Genomic DNA, 14,798 nt, shown 5'->3' on the forward strand with positions numbered 1-14,798 from the left:
TAAATTCTAAGCAATTTATAAGTTTCCATGCCTTGTCCTCCCAAAGGACAAAGAACATCAACCCAACCAACTATATTATCCCCAGACTTCACCCCTACCAGGCGAGTTACCACAGTAGCGCTGCACAGCTGCAAAGGCAGGACCTCACGTAGCTCTGCAAGCTCCCTGCTTTACTCCTTGGGGCCAGTCCTTCACTTTTGTGACATGCCAGACAACCACTGCCAGCAGAGATTTATTTATGACTCATGTATTCACAGCATGAGCCTAAACCTCAATGTAGTTTTAACCTTCAGCATCTTATTTGGACGGCCCAAAATTGACACATAATAAATGTGTTGCTCTTTGATGGCCCATCATTGTTAACACACCTGGTTCACTATTTCAGTTCCTTGGTCTCCTGGGTGCACTCAGCCATGGATTTGCAGATTATTCCAGCCAAGGTATTCCCTCTCCATTACTTGTAAGTTTTTGACAATGAGCCGAGGTGATTGGGATCAAGACAAAACACAGTAATCTCTTGTGTTTTATTACTCTTTCAAGTCAATTTTACAATGAGGTAAAGACTTTTAAAACTGTTAATGAATAACTTGTATTTTCCTTGTAATAGCATAAACACTTCCTCTATTTTTTTTAGAGTTTGGCAATGTCTAAATTAGCTATTTCTCTTGGTATCTTTAACTTCATTCTTTTCACTACCAGTAAGAGTGCACTGGAAACAAAAAGATTAGGATACATATCAAAACAATGTAAATTATTAATCATAACTACCTCTGCATACTCAAAAGTGTGTCGCTACATTTGCTATCACAGACTGGTTTCCAAGATAAACTTCTTTTTAGTATCTTTAACAGATTTCCAGAACAGTCATCATTAAGCAGAGAATTTCCCTAATGGTTCTAGAAACTGAAGACTTTTTTCCCTACATGTCAGGAAACCTCTTGGGCTGCCTTTAAGAGATCTGACTGATAAAACGTTTTCTTTTTTTAATGGATATTTAAACCTGTATACTTCAAATACCTGTAAACACATGAATTGTGATGTATGTTCAAAACAGGACTTTTCATAAGGTCTATTAAACTGGGAGAGTGCTTTTTGCTACTTTTTTTAAACAAACAAGAACAAAAAATTCTAGCATTTTCATATCAGAGATATCACTTCAAAGAATATTCCTTAGCGAGGAGAAAAGATCCCTGCATTCTCAGCTAAATCTGTATTTGTACTATCTCAAAAATCATTCCAAGAAATTATGTCTTGAGCATATCAAAATCCAGAGCAGCATAAGAACTGTAAAACCAATAGAGCAAAGTCCTGCTTTGCCAATCTACATCTTTGCTAATGGTCTTCCAGTGAACCACAAGTACAGTAAGACTATGGAACATCTACAGTGCAGTCTCATATAGAGAAGACCATGTCTTAATCAGTGTCAGAAATCTAAGTGCAGCAGGAGAAGCAGGCCCAGAAGAGCAGGCAGAGTAGAGCTCACAGCATCCCCAGCTGCAGAGTGAATTCCTCACTGCCTTTTTTACTCCAGGGCATCACACAGTAATGCTCTGAGCCCTTGCTCAAAGACACTGCAGACCAGCACGCTGGGGTGTTCCCATTTCATTAACAGTCTTTTCCTTAATGACAGCAGGAGCACCATCGTGATTAAAAGGAAATTTAGTGTCTTGTAAGTTAGCCTCTAAGTAAAGATGACTAATTAGTACTGATGTAAAGGTTTTTCAGTAAGCATATACATCTGAGATGATAGGAATATGCAAGTTTTTTTATTTTCTTGAAACAATAAGAGGAACAATAAATTATGCAAGAGTCACTGCTGATAAAAGACCTATCAGTGTAAGTTACATTACAAGCCCCCTTTACCTGTTAGAACTTGAGAATCTCTGTTTTCATTTACCTTTGCATTAAACACCTACATTCTCAGGCAAACACAGTCAAAACAGTATGCAAAGAGAGCATCACAATTCAAACAGATCTTTTAGTATGTCTAACTCCCAGCTACATTGATTTATTTATTCATCATTTACAACCTTATTCATTCCATCAAACAGCAGTTGCAATATTTTTCTGTAGCTGGTGCTTTCTGATACATATTCCATATTTTCACATATGAGAGAGATGAAGGTAATGGATGAGGTGTAGGTATAAAATCCTTTATGCAAAACTGAAAATTTGAATTTCTAGAAAATGAAAAAGCAAGAGGGATTCATAGCTCTGGCACTGGATCAGGTATTTTTGCATTTCTTGCCCACAGTACAGGGTTACCTAGTAATCCAGTCTTCTAGTATAATTTCCAGTAGATCAGTGTCGGAAACCAAGGAATTCCTCTGGCTGCCCTGGAGGACTCAAGACCCTGCCAAGGGACTCAGAGACCTTGGCACAGAGCCCAAGACCCCTGTGCCTTTGATTTAGCCCTTGGAAAAAACAATTAACCAACCTTATATGAAGAATTACAAGCCACGAAAGTTTAAGTGGAATGCTAGTGAATTAATCACGGGGTGAAAAAAAAGTTTTTGGGGTTTTTAGAATGGGGGTTCAGGGGACAAGATTGACAAATCTGGGCATGCCCAGCCTTTCTCCTTCTTCTTGGCCTCCACCTTCTGCTGTGATGTTGGCACTTTTAGATTGGTGCCTAACATAGGTGATAGGTATTGGAAAGTAATTGTAAATATTGTACACATATTAAGTATAAAAACATAACGCCCCCCCTGGGGCAGGCAGAGTGCCTCTGGCTGTCCTGCTGACCAGACCTCAGCAGGTCAGGAGAAACAATTTTATAGATAAGATACAATAAACAACCTTGAGACCGAGAACTGAAGAGCTCTGACTCCTTTACTCGCTGGGCTGGGAAAAGAAACTTTCTAACATTTCTTGGGGTCACTCTGACTAACTAAAGTCCCAAGAGATAGCTTGGTGAAACTTGACTTTTCTCTTTGTATATTCCCCTGGCCTCAGTTTTCCTGCATTCCTTTCAAGTGTGCATCTGTCCCCTTCATCATGTTCCCATCTCCAAAGGCAGCCTCCATTCCAAATGTAAGAAGTGCCTCTCCATATACTGCTTTCAGTACCAGCTATTTTTCCACTCACATTTTCCCCAAGAATTTTTTCATGCCTGTGATTTGCTTACCCCTAAAATTACCACCAAGAAGCACAAAACTACAAAAGGTCATTACAACAGTCATTTGTGCTCTATGCTCATACAGGACCTAAGAAATACTGAACCCTTAAAAACAGAACAAAAAACAGCTTGCTAAATAAAACATAGTGCCATCTCTTTAGGGTTTATGTTAGCACTAGCATTCCTCCTTGAATATGAGCTGGGAAGCTCTTGTCTCCCTATTTGTTTCCTTTTAAATGTTCAAAGAGCAAAGGATACTTTCTGACTACATGGGAAACATCATGTAATGTTTATTTGGTATTACTAATTAATCGATGCTCCCCACAAGGAAGGATTCAGGAAAAGAGATTGCTGTCATGAACAACGACCATTTTTATCGGATATGCTGATTTTAGTCTTTACTGGAAAATAAATGAGGCCACCAAGACAGAGCCAGTTTAAAACTGGCCTTCCTTACAATTAAAAGGCATCTTCTCCCATTTATAGTCCACTGAGCTATCCATTCTTCTTCTAATTAACTTCTTTCTCAGAAGCATTGTGAACCACATGCTACAAGAAACAATTTGCATCATAATAATCCTTAAAAAAAAACCCTTTAATGAATTTTCCCCCCTACGAGTTACACAAAGATGTAATAAATGGTGTCTGTGAAGAATAGATGGAGTGGGAAGAAACACTTTCTCAATTTAGAATTTAATTGTAGAAGGCCAATTATAAAATTTTAATTTCCGCTATCATCTGTCTTGAATATTTATCTTATCTAGCAGCTATTTTATTCATAATGGAAATATTTGACTGCTTTTTTTGTTCTGCTATTCTGAGTCATGGATAATATACACTACACTGGATTAAATTTGTATGGAAAATAGGCCATGCTGGCTCATGTCTGCAATTAGATACAGCTAGCTTAATTTTGCTGACAAATAAAAGAAAGGGACCTTTGTTTTGAAAGATAAACAAAAGAATAAAGAAATAAATTCACTTAATCTCATGAAATATTTCACCTGATATTGTATCTGCCAAAAATATGAAATCTATAGGAGCTTTAACAGCAATTTACTGGAAATGAGAACAGGACACCTGGGGTAGCACTTTCTGCTGATTAAGAGTGCATGTATTGAGTATTTAATAATGATATGAATGTAATGTTATGAGTGGTTAGTATAGTTCAAAAAGGTGCTTTTTTTTAAGCTGGAAAACTCGCGCAGATTTATCCACAGACAAATTTCAACATTCTGAAACAACTTAAAACATTAAATACTAAAATCTTCCAAAAAGAAGAAAGAAGGGCAGATAAGCAGAGATTCCCAATTACAGAGCTACTGCAATAAAACAGATTTGCTGAAAGATAAAATAGAGGATCTACACATACAGCAGGGCAAAGAAGCCCTGTTTTAATTACTGTGGATAAGGCAAAGAAATCATTGCTATTTGCACTTCAAAAGCATGACATTTTCACAAAATTGGAAGGGGTATAGACTGTGCAATATTGAGATTATCATTTGCAGAAGAAAAAATTATCAAAAGATCCAAGCCTCTAAATTTCACACGATCTTAACCTAATCATCAGTAACCTGTCATTTTGAGTCAGGTTGAGTTGTATGGTAGACTATTAACATTGAAATGTTAGCTGTATTTATAACGAGATGTATTTACTTACATTCTGTTGCCCCACATTTTTTCCTCTCTTATATATGTTTTCAGATTTAACTCCATCAACACTTACATTCATACCAATCACATTATACAACTGCAAATATGTTTTTAAAAAAGCCCTACTCCTTTCTTTCTCCCCTCTTTTTGGTTTAGATGGAGAGAGGAGCTAATGCATAGCCAGCTGAAAACAGGACCTGCAGGATTCACATAGCAGGATCTCAGCTCCTGGTCACTTCAGGGCTTTAGTGCTTTGCCACAGCTCTTTTGCTCCCCCGCTTTCTTTTGACTGGAGCCATTGCATTGCCAGAAAAAGTCAGTGCAGTTTTTGACAAAGACAAGGCCTGATGAAAGTAGGAGGAGGAAGGAGAGGAAAAAAAATTATGTTTGATAGAAGACTGGCACCATCTTTTTTTCCCCCTCTTGTGTCTGAACAAGTTTGAAATTCTGTGACTGAGGCACTAATGATATGAGTTCAAAAAACTTAGTTCTTCTTCTAACAATTCACAAAATGTAAATACAGTCTCTGTTGTGTGCCTGAAAAAAATCAATCGGACCTGCAACTGAACAGCATGCATCAACTTTTAGGTCACAATGAGACAATGCCCTTTATGATGCTGACATAGTAACATATCTTAATGATTTTCAAGCAAGAATGACAAGGTGCATGAAGCCATACATCACGTCCAAGCTGTGTTAAATGTTTCATGCCACCAAGAGTGCCACAGCAGTTTTCTTCAGAAAAACTCAAAGATGCTGAGCACTCAGGATGATACAAGCTTCTGGCCTTTGAGAAAGAGAATACTGTATTACTCAGTGCAAAGGCATAGGTGACATGAAATTGGCAGTGCATTCTAGAAAACCATTTCAAATAAACTTTAGTGAATATTAGTCATCACCCATAAAACCCAGAATAATCTTCTTCATAGTTACAGAAAAACAATGTAGAATTATTAGCACAAAAAAAGGGATTTATTTAATTAATGGATATTTGATTTTTTTATAGGACAGAGTTATATGTTGTGGAAGCAACAAAGAACTGAAACACGTCTTGGGTGGCTCTAGTGCTTACTCAGCATTGATATACAACCCACAGCAACAGCAGGCAAAATAGGTTTATGAAGACTCATTTAATCAGTGTGAGATTTATCCAGGTTCCTGCTTGGAAAACCAAACATATTACTTGGTCCACCTTTTTATGATCTCACAACAAAGGAAGGAACTACTACTTGCCTTTCCCAGCTCGGTGTGCACTGACTGCCCGTGTTTTAGAAGAGGCACCCTTCATTCTCCACTTGGTAACTCTTTTATACAATGAGAACAGCCCAGATGTGCTTGAAGAGGAACTGTTATTGCAATTATTTTGCTCTTCTGAAAGCACAGGTGAAAAGCATTTGCTACAATGACAGTTGATGAAGTTATTCACTAAGCCAATGGAAGCCTTCCTATTGATTTCTAATGATGATAGACTGACTCATCAGCCTGTTTAACTCTAGACTGTCACCTGACCAGTGGCAGCTGCTGCATTGACCATGTAGATATAAAACACATTAATAGCTTTGTTAACACCAGAAATGTTTTGTTGCATTGATGGTATTTAGTTTGCATGTTGAAGAAGTCATTGGTATTCACTTCAACAGTGATTTTTACCTACTGTCTTTCACTTGCAATGAAAATTAAAAACTGGTTTTCTCCATAGGCAGAGAAGTCTGCCTATGGGCAGGGTTCAATAGACAGGATTGCTGGGAGGAACGAAGAGGATTCAGTTTTCTGCTTTTTTATGCTGAAGCCATCATTAATGTTTGTGGATGAATGGTGACATGATGTTGATTTCACACTAGCAGTTACAACTCTAAGTTTATATAAGAGCAGCCATTATCAAAAAGATGAAATGTAGTACACATGTAAATGTGTGGTATGCACAGTTCTAAGCTTAGGTGCTAATTCTGGTTGTTACATCTCCATCCTCTGTCTCTGCCTCCAAAGAGCTGGGGCACTGCTATCTGTGCAGGTCCTTCACTCCAGCTGACAGACACAAAAGATTGGTGCCTGAGCACAGCTGCTGGACAGAAGTCACGCATCCAAAACCAGGGATCTTAACTCCAAGTCACTGCCTACATCACTGGTGAACATTGCACCAACAGGGAACTGGAAGGAATAGTGAAAATTAAAATGTTTTCATTCATGGCTCTTTCCTCCCCCACAACAAAAATGCCTAATTCCCTAGTTCTGTCCGTAAGACTGAACAGAGTGCAGTATCTTCTATTAGCATCTTTTATTTGGTATCTGTATTTTCCATCACTGTATGAATCCCTTAAAGGGAGTTTTTACTAATGCTTATTCCTGATGAACTTTGGTGATTATGATGGAAAAAACCCCAAAGCAGAGGACTGAAAGGGTTCATTGGTCATCAGTGTATTTTGAAAGCAATTTAAAAGATAAGTCAGAAGATTCTTCTTGACAAAATTATCTCCTCTGAATCCCTACGTAAACCACAGTTATTGACTTGAATGAATGATCACAGGTTTTCAGCAAGCTTCCAGTTTAGTCAATATACAGGTCATCTAACATCACAGTTTTAAAAGACAAAGTATGAAATTAATTCTTTGGATACAAAAGTACCCATTGAATTTCCAGAACATAGGATTTTAGTATGCTTCAGAAAGACTGTCAAAAAATAAATGCCCTTAGTGTCCTTTGTAACTGTCCTTTTGTTATGCAAAACCAGTTTTCACCTAATTAAATTGCTTTTTTAAAGTTTCTGATTCATTAAACTATTAAGTCCTTGAGCCACAGGAATGCTCCACACCTCCTTTTTCAGGCACTGCCCTCCTACGTTACTTTTAAGTTATTTATAAATACAGCTTTCCTGCAGCCTCTACCAGCAGGGCACCTTCACATGTTTGAATTTAATGAGGCTCAGGCACAAGTCATGAGTCCCTGAAGAAAAGTGTTACCTGATCTGCTTCATTTATTTCTACCAATAATCATACCATTACCATTACCATTACAGCTTCTGTTTTTAATTAGTGGTATCTAATGATTAACACTGGCCAATTTGCATCCAATTATGTCCCCTGAAAAATTAGAAGTGGATGAAAAGGCTGAATGCAATTAATCATTCTGCAATGTGAATTTGCTTAAATATCAAGGATGAATGTGTTGTACTTTCCTAAATAAGTTTTTATTGAAAACATACACTGTCTGGTTATGAAGCAAAAGCATGACACTTCCCCTGACAGTATGAAATCTGGATTTTAAACACTACAGAATTACCAAACACATTCACACATATCCTTTTAATAACAATGAAGAAAAATATGTGGCCAGTATCTAATTACACTCTGAATTCAGGTACTGCCAAAACAATTAAATGCAATAAATGACATTTTATAACAAATAGAAAGATCTTAGCTTTGTCTAAGGAAAATTTGGGTTTAGTATGCAATCTTTAGAATCTAATTACCACTTTCTTTCTTTCATTCTTAAGAAGTTTAGAAAATACTCTGCTCCAGCCTCAAGGCAAACAATCAGTACTACTTAGCTAAGGAATATTTTGGACCATCATAACATCTTCAAGAAAACTTACAAATTATAGAAAATATTTATTTTTAAAAAAACCACCAAAATCCGCACCCACAAAGAAAGAGCACCACCAGTACACAAAACCAATTTATCTGCTATCTTCAGCTTTCTCCTTATTTTCAGAGACCAAACTTTATCAGTCAATTTCACAGATGATGACAACAAAGTGCTTTTCATGAAGAGTTCTCCCTCTTCTATCTGAAAAACTCTGAAGAAACCTCACATAAACACAGAAACTTTTTTCATCTATGATGGTGAAATTATTTTGTCCCTAGGATACCTGTGAGATAAACTAACCTTTCAAAGGTTTGTACTTGTAGAGCAACTTGCAAGTATAAAACCCTCTAAGCGTAAACTTACAAAGCAAGATTTATTACATTACATATCATCATCACAAATCTTTCATTTAAAGCACCATTCCTCATATTGTTGAAATGTTTAAAGTTGATAGAAAACTTTTGGAAGAAGATAATCAGGAAAATTGAGTTTAAGACAAGTGAAGAAGCTAAATGACATTCAATCTTTTCTGACCTTCAACATGTATAAAGCCAAGCCCCTGGCCAGCACCACTTTATTTTTGCCCAAGAAAAACCAAGATAGTAGGCGTCCAAATAAAGTGTCAATTTCAGTGGTACACAAACTAAAGTTTCTACCTGCATTCCCCAACTTTTTCATATCTCCTCTGTTGTTCTTCCTCTGCTTCAAACATTTTTTCCAGTTCTTAGCTTTTTTTGTCAGGCATTTCATGTTGCTCTTCATATAACCTGAGGCATTACTTTCTTCCCTTTATTACTGTGCTCCTCCATCCCACTTTCTATTTAGGACACAGGTCCATTTTTAATCTATCAATGTTTTGCACTGCACTTTGGGAAGATCAACAGAATTTACAGGGGAGAAATATCATACTGCAGATGATAAATGCTTGGGGTTTGTTTCTGGCTTGGAAGAACTGTTAAGATTTTATTTTGAAAAAAATGTTTTTCTCTAAAATGTTAAGTTCTTTATAGCTAAGTTTTGGTATACGTTATGCCAGACACTCCACAAATAATTTGTGTTTTTCATCTGTAGCCCCTGCCAGCAGCCAAGCTCCACACAGCTACTCACTAACTTCCCATAATCAGGATCAGAGACAGAAACAGAAGAGTAAAAGCCAGAGAACACAAGGACTGGGATGAAAACAATTTAATATGGAAATCAAGAACTGAGCACACAAGCAAAGCCAAACAAGAAATTAATTCTCTGCTTCCCTCGGGAGGCCAATGCTCAGCCATCTCCAGGAGAGCAGGGCCTCATCACAGGTGACTTGGGAAGAAAAGCACCATCCCTCCAAATGTACCCCCTCTGCCTCCTTCTTCTCCCCAGTTTATAAACTGAACATGATGCCACATGGTCTGAAATATCCCTGTGGTCAGTTTGGGTCACCTGCCCTGGCTGTGTCCCCTCCCAGCCTCCCATGCACCCCCAGTCTCCTCCCCAGCATGGCAGAATGAAAAGCAGAAAAGGCCTTGGCTCTGTGCAAGCCGTGCTCAGCAATAACAAAAACATCTCCCCATTATCAGCTCTGTGTTCAGCAAAAACTCAAAACACAGCCCATGACAGCCACTGGGAAGAGAATTAACTCTACCCCAAAAGCCAAAACTCTCAGCCAAAACCATCACAGATCTCTGCTTCCACTTCAGGAAAAATCATAAAAACAGCTGAAAAATGCTATTTTGAAAAATATGGCTTAGTGTGACAACACTTTAGTTTTGAACACCAGACTAATTTACAGAAGCTGTACTGAAAAACATTGCAACAACACTTCAACTCTCACCATCTGCAAGGAGCCCAAAAGGTTAGGAATAAGATCTAAAAAATATACTGCACACATTTTTCCCCCTCAAGGATCATCAAGTTCCAATTACAGTGGATTCATTATTGTAGAGTGTTGGGTTACACTTCATGAAGCAACCTGCAGTGACCACCAGCAGACTTACAGCTTCAGACATAACAAACTATCAGGTTTTTTAGCAGGAAAAATTTTATTCTTTCTCCATAAAGTCGTATAAATTCATAATGTCCTGAATACTCTAACACTGGCACTAAAAAATCTGAAAGAAAAAGCCTTGCTCACACCATTATGTATTAAGATAATAATTTCTTGATTAAGTCAATGGCTGTATGCTTGTCTAGCCCAATCAATTTACTGACACACCTTGAGGCTCTTTTTGATGTCCAGTCACCTAGCTAAAGTTGAATAAGTTAACTCATTTAATTTCCCTATTCACCACCACTCAGGAAAATAAGTAAAGATTGATGCATTTCATGAGGAAAGGTAGTCAGTAGCGGAGTACAATTGCAAAATCTGTGACAAATTAATGAAGTTTAAAGATGACAAGCAAAATATATACTACAAGGGAATAAGTGTCACCAACCTCAAAAAAAGAAATAATGCTCTATGCCACAGCAATGAACTGTGGTTTGGAATTAAACTTATTTTGGCAAGAATCTAGACAAAATCTTGTTTAACTGATTTCTTCAAAGCACCTCCTCCTTTGAGCACCACTACAATGCTATGCCTGGTGGCTTTTGGGGGCAGCTTAATTTTCTTGGGACCTGTGACATAAGCAGGGAAAACAGCCCTTATATATGTGTTTTATTATTAGCATTATAGTTTACACACTATTGAGCACACAGTCTTTGATTTGCATGCTTATTTAGTCCAGTGATCAGTTTTGACCATGTTGGCATCACAATGAGCACAAAATGTGAGAAGATTCTCACTCTTGGATGGAAGTGAAAGAGCCAAAGACTCAAGGGGTAACTTGAACCAGTATCACAAAGCGTTAGCCTAAGGCACCTGGTACTTACCTTACTGCATTCCTTATAGGCGGCCACTTGAAGAACTACTTTTCCAGTTCTCCTATTCTGCATTTCAGCTGTCTCACAAACACAATCTTGTTGGTACCTCACTGTCAGTATAACCAGTCTGGTCTCATTGGAAATATTTATCTTTCCCCCTGCACTCCATCTACTGTATATGCTCTCACATTGCTGATAACTTCACCAATTTCCTGCCAGCCATTTGAGTGCAAGGACCTTTGACATCCCTGACCCACTCCCCTCAGGCATCCAGAACATGACCATATTTGGTATGTATCTAAAACCCATATTTTTACTGTCAAAATTTTCTTTATACAATTCTAACTCTCTTTTAACTTATCCCCAGAGAATTCAAATGAATAGCAGCTTCCACAGCGCATTTTTCCAGTTCCAGCTGTTTTAAGTGCCACACCACTTGCATTCACACCATTGCTCCCCTTTCCCGGGTATATAAAGTTCAAAAGTTGTTCTCTTGTTTTCAAATCTTTTTCCTAATTTAATGGCCTTGAATTGAATTCAAGGCCGGCTATTGCTCTGTTCACTGTACCAGTATGTTTAATGATGCCCATGCCTTACTTGCCCTTTTGGCCCATAAGCCTTTTCCATGCAAAAACAGCAGTTTCTTCTTTGCAACCCATCTCCATGTTTTTACCACAGTGATAACAAGTTAGCCATATAAGACGATACAGCTGAAGCAATTACAGCACAGCAAAGCAGTCTTTTAACTCTTTCCTGCCTTTTTTCTTCCAATGCCCTTGCCATTTTTGTGATTGATGAATAGAGCGAGGAAGGGATACAGTGAGAATTAATTCACTTGAATGGATGGAAACATTCTCTACTTTTCACTCACTGATTCTTTTGCACTTCCTTCCTTCATGCCCACAGGTATTTTGGATAAGATTATAATACTTAGCTTTCTTAAACATTTTAGATATTGTTAGCCTATAAAATACTCTAAGTGTGGGCACACAAATCAGCTCCAAAAATTCAAGATGTAATTTTACCATCAAGTGTTGACAGAGCAGAGCCACCTATATTCTTATAATATCAGAAACAAATACACACTCCCCTTGGCCTGTGTCAGATTGCACATCAATAACATTGCTCAACAATAACATTTGCAAAACAGTAATTGAAAATTAATTGAACCCTTTGGGAAGAACTGCCTCCTTTTTCCTTCTTCTGGGAAGAACTGCCTAACTTTTCAAAATACAAATTTTTGTTTGTAATTAAATTATAGGTAAAAACACATATTAAAATAAATATCTGGATTGTTTGGATTATCTGCAAAAGAAGAGCAATTTAAATATTTAAGCCTCATTTAATCAGTAAAATTAGGTCTCTAATCAGTCCTACTCTAAGGACAAAGTCCATGAATGGAGCCATGTGTGCTGCAGACATTACTAGGCATTCTCGACACTGAGGAGCCCAACAAGTAAGCCAAATGTTGTATGACAGATCCTTTCAAACGCGAGTTTCTGTATTAATAGAGATATAACTTTATTTCATGTTCCCAAAGAATAATTTGCATTGAGACTATCTCCACATTTTTTACTACTCCTTAAAATTTTTATTAAGTCCTAAAAGCAAAATGTTCTCCTCAACCATAGCTACATCAATAATTGTAAATTGGGGAGTGAGTCACGTCCCAGTAACTTCTTCAATAAATTTCTTAAAATGCACCTAACGAATTCATGTATATTCCTAAAAATATCAAATCATCTACACTGAGAGTTTGACTATTGATTTTTCTTGAGTATTTGATGCCTTGAAGAAATTGCCTAGAATAAAAATTAAGCATGAAGAGTCAGTGTACCCAGGACTATAAACCTATTTAAGTCACTTGATCACTATTACCTTGGCTGCAGTAAGAAAATTGATACTGTTAATTCAGTACCAGTGCAAGCATCTGGTCCTAGACAAAGCCAAGGTGTGGGTGCTACTGAGAGGAAAAACTTCTCCAAGATGCTTTAAACAAACCCAGCTCTTTCTGCTCTTATTGTCTGTGTTCTTTTTATAAAGAATTTTACTGTAAATGCTGAACTCCAGCACTGCAGCTGTGCACAGCTGGTGTGCACAAGCACTAATGAAATAGCCCAGGATCAACAGGACATTGCATGCCCTTCTTTGTTCTGTAACCTAGGAATTGATGGGAACAGATATCACCATCACTGAAAGGAGCAAAATAGCTGCAGACAACGCAATAGAAAGCAGTAATATATCACTGGTACAGGCAACACTGAGGTACTGCCCTTCAAAATAGAAAGTAACCAGGAGAAGGATTGTGTTGAGCAGGTGTGTTCTGAGGTCCTGAGGCTATTTATGAGCAGTGTTTCATTTGCCTGGGGCTGTATTTAAAGTCAATATCTAGCCTGTAGGCAGCAAGGACTGGCTCTCCCTACATAACTGAACTTTTTTTAAAGCTTTATAGATCTATTCTTTGTAGATCTAAATGGGGCTGTGGACTGGGAGTCCTTTGGAGATCAAGCACCCAAAAGCAGGAGGCAGCAGCAGAGCAGAGCACAGACCCTTGGCAATTCAATCTCTCTCCTCCACTCTGCCCCAGACAGAGGCAAGTGCCTCTCCTCCTCCCTGTCCTGAAAGACAGCAGGTAGGCAGAGGCTAGAGATGTCAGTCAGGGTGTCTCAACCTGCAAATCAAAGGATTTAACATGAAAGAACTCTTTAATGATTGTCTTTATTGTTAATAAAAGTAACACAGAAAATTACTGCATAGGAACACTCCAGAGGTGGAGATCAGCTGAGCCCTGAGTATTCCCTTGGCTCTGACAAAACAGATGTACAACTGAGCAGAGTCTGCATGATGATGTTTGCAAATGATATTAAACATAAATGACTCAGTTAATTAGGTTTTCTACTCTGATGTGAACAGAGTCTATCTATTGACCTAAATGTTGTTTTCTTTTTTGTTCTTTCACTATCTTTAAAATTAGGACTTGTAATGTTACTGTCTTAGGAATTATGACTAATAACTTTGATGACTTAACACCACCTCTTACTGAACTCCACCCCCCAGCCAGCATTACCACAGATCCCCAAATTAGATCTCCAAATGACATTAGGGTTTTCTCTGTAAGATGCACCCTTTGAGAGTCTCTGACCTATACAGGAACACTCATAGATGCTCTACAAAGCACACATATGTGATACAATGGTTTTCTAAACCATGCTTAAGTACCTAAAAAGGCAAATAGGTGCAATTTTGGTATTGATGGCATTTTAAAAGCTGCTGACAAAGCATACCTTAGAGTACAGCTATTTCTACCCATCAGCCTCCTTGAGTTACCCTGAATACTGTTTGTACCAGGCACAGGGATCACAGTCAGAAATTCTAACCTTCAGTCAAATCTCCTTTTCTTTATGTTCCTATGAGTCTGTTGGTCCCTGAGCATCTCAGCAAAAATTTACTGGATGGGGATGCACCTGTCCCACTCAAGAGCCTGACTACAGCATCCCATATGGTATCTGCAGTGCAGACCCAACCTGGGCGTACAGACCAAGCACAGCATGTGAGTGGGAAAGTGTTCCAGGCAGCTAAACTCACCCACTCGTCCTGTGAC

Source organism: Melozone crissalis, unplaced genomic scaffold (assembly GCF_028551555.1).
Source record: "Melozone crissalis strain CALT ecotype California unplaced genomic scaffold, PUWL_Pcris_2 ptg000006l_1, whole genome shotgun sequence".
Lineage (NCBI taxonomy): Eukaryota > Metazoa > Chordata > Aves > Passeriformes > Passerellidae > Melozone > Melozone crissalis.